Source organism: Schistocerca serialis, chromosome 8, assembly GCF_023864345.2.
Source record: "Schistocerca serialis cubense isolate TAMUIC-IGC-003099 chromosome 8, iqSchSeri2.2, whole genome shotgun sequence".
NCBI classification, from domain to species: domain Eukaryota; kingdom Metazoa; phylum Arthropoda; class Insecta; order Orthoptera; family Acrididae; genus Schistocerca; species Schistocerca serialis.
Genome location: NC_064645.1, coordinates 430142974 through 430146419, shown reverse-complemented (window position 1 = coordinate 430146419; position 3446 = coordinate 430142974).

Below are 3446 nucleotides of genomic sequence, written 5' to 3'. Positions count from 1 at the left end.
CGAAGCAGTGCGTATTTTAGCGATATGTCTAGATTGCTAGACGGAAATAGAGGCAGAGGGCCACCTGCCTCAGGGATGGACCTCGCTAACTGTCTGGGGACAGGAGTACAGGCGGATGTTCCGCAGTTTGCAGAGGCCTCCGCAACACGCGGGAGGCCGCAAAACACAGATCGCAATTAACCGCGTGGCTGGCGGCCCCAGAGTGGGTCGCCCGTAGCGACCTGTAATTGACTTTGGTCTCCGCCCCTTAACAAACTCCAGCCCCTCTAGCCTCACCTCCTCAACGGGCCAGCGACGACCGCCCCTGATCCGCGTGGCGAGCAGAATTCGAATTAATCCCTCTCTCTCTCCCTCAGCAGTTTCGCTCTGTCGGGCTGTGTTTATTTACTACCACATCGACGTCCACTAGCAGCAGAGAATTGGTGCGTCCGCAGCAGCAGCGCTGGTTTTACTACTCCGAGTTAGCGAGTAGGTAGAACTCCTTCTTTCCTCTGTTCCGACCGCATTTGCAGTCCAGCCCTCTGTAGAGAGTGAAAACGAAAGGAAGCTTCCACTCGCTGTTGGGAGTTGTGCGGCCACACCCATTTGGCAGGTACTGAACTACTGGCGAGATGACCCATCACATTTACACACATGCGGCATTTTGCAGCAAATTGTACGCTATGGCTAATTAAGCTGAGTTTTCCACTATGTTACACAGTTTGACCTATGACAGTGGTTCTCAACATGGAGGCAGAAATTAAAAAAGTTTGCCCGTGAATTATTTTCAGGAAATCATTACTAGAATCATACTTTTGTAAGACTCGTAACTCTGATTTCATTATTTACCAATAATTACTTTCTTTAAGTACTAGCAAAAAGGAGTGACACAATGATTGTGAATATGTGAACCATGTCTTCTTCACAAAGTCTCTCTGCTACACATTATGGCCGTGCGGTAGCGTTCTCGCTTCCCACGCCCGGGTTCCCGGGTTCGATTCCCGGCGGGGTCAGGGATTTTCTCTGCCTCGTGATGGCTGGGTGTTGTGTGCTGTCCTTAGGTTAGTTAGGTTTAAGTAGTTCTAAGTTCTAGGGGACTTATGACCACAGCAGTTGAGTCCCATAGTGCTCAGAGCCATTTTTTGCTACACATTAGCTTTGGGCTGTCTACCATTGCATCAGTATCTAAATGACACATACAGTGTGTTGGGGGTAGAGGAGCAGATACTCTGATCATTGGTCCATATGTGCCCACTCCAATGTGTTAATTGTTTTCACTGTATCTAACAGTCTTCCACCAAACACATTGCATAATTTATTAACTGGCTAGATTACGAAGGCAGTACCGGCGTAATAATGGACGATATTCTTCGCGGGTGTGCAGCCGGATCACAACGTCACCTTGGCACTGGCCGCCATCTTCAGGTGAGAGTGCTCGTGCACGATCTCGCCGGAACTGACTTCTCAGCGCAAGCGGCGGCCCCTGTATAGGCCGCAGAAGGCCCACAACACGTGCGTGAGAAGGTGCCGTAACTGCCCTCTAGCGCAAGTAAACATACCGCGCCGCAAGTGGTGGAAACAGGCGAAATCGACATATCGCTATCAAAAATTAAAAATTATTCCGACGATAGGAACACAGACATTTGTTTTTTACTGTCTGATAACACCGGGTTCCAAGTCTTACTTAAAAGGTAACCCTTGTCTCTATTAATAAGATTATCAGATAAACGAATCTCTATGGATTCTTTTAAAACACAGCCCCAATAGCGAGTGCAGGGGCAACCAGTGCTCCGCCACTGCAGATTTCTCAGGTTGAAGCAACCGTGTGTGCCCCTGGTGCTCAACACATCGGTCCTGAATGGTCCGGATTCTCTGACCAATATAAGCCTCGCCACAGTGGCAAACGACCTTGTACACACCGGGCTTCCTCAAACCCAAGTCATCCTTAACAGAGCCAAGAAGCGCTCTAATCTTGGCTGGCGGACGAAAAATACTTTTGATAGGATATCTTTTAGAATTCTTCCTATCTTCGAGGAAACGCTCCCAGCAATATGTAGAAAAGCCACCGATTTGCAGGCGTCTTCTGGTGGTTCAGGAGAGGGTCCAAACTGGAAAGCACGACGGATCTGTTTATCTGTATAGCCATTCTGCTTGAACACAACCTTAAGATGGTCCAATTCTTGCGTCAATATTTCTCCATCTGAAATGGCATAAGCTCTTCTCGCTAACGTCCGCAGAACCCCCGTACGCTGGAACGATGGATGACAGCTAGAAGTATGTAGGTAACGGTCCGTGTGCGTAGGCTTTCGAAAAAACACTGTGTCCCAGTGTCCCATCATCCTTTCTGTACACCACAACATCCAGGAACGGAAGTTTTCCATCACTTTCCACCACCATGGTAAACTCGTTGCTAGGATGAAGAGAGTTAAAATGATCTAGGAAGCGGTCATCTCTCCCATGAGGCCACACCATAAACGTATCGTCGACGTACCTCCAGAAACAGGTTGGTTTTAAAGACGTCGTCTTCAGCGCCATGTCCTCAAAATCCTCCATAAAAAGATTGGCGACTGTTGGGTACAATGGACTCCCCATAGCCACTCCGCCAGTCTGTCCAAAATATTTGTCATTGAAAAAAAAGTACGTCGACGTCAGCACTCTCACCTGAAGATGGTGGCCAATTGGACCGCGGTGTGTCAAGATGACGTTATGATCCGGCTGCACACCCGAGAAGAATATCGTCTATTAACTGACTTCTGCGCACGGTCGTAGCTACGCCATGAAGTGGACTGTGCCTGTTGGTGTAGACTTTCCATTTTGCGTCCTCGAGTCCCCACTTCAATACCTGACGGGCTAGGCAGAGGAAACTAAGCATTAACGGCCTGCTCGTGCTATGCGTACTTGAAGCCACAAACCAACCTAAAAACATAAAACTTGTAATAGCTATTTTTATTAGTCTTCAGATGAAGTAAATACTGATGTAATTTTGTTCGGTACACTGCTCTCAGTCATGAATAGAAATATCTGCATTTGTAATCCTAACACACTGTATATGTAACAAATGGTACATATCTCATGGAAATTTATTCTGCGACCTATATAGGCGTAAAAATAGTTTTTTGACTACAATAGCAATGAAAATAAATACAAAGAAGTGGAGCATCACTTACGATGCACGCTAATGGAGAACAAACTAAATGTGAGAAAAATCGTCAGAAATAAACAGTATCTTGTTGACTCATTAGTTCTTGCTTTCATAAAACGCATAGAGAAACAAAATAATTTTCATTTTTCGTTATTTTAAAAATAAGTGTTCAAATAAATTTCTCGTTCCCTTCTAAAGCTCAGTTAGGTACTAACGTTGATGGTGAGCGGGTGGTAGGGCAAGGAAAGGGGTACTAGCAGCACTAATTGTACTCAGGGGTAATATTCTCTGAATGATTGACAACCACTGGTCTCAATGGAAAACT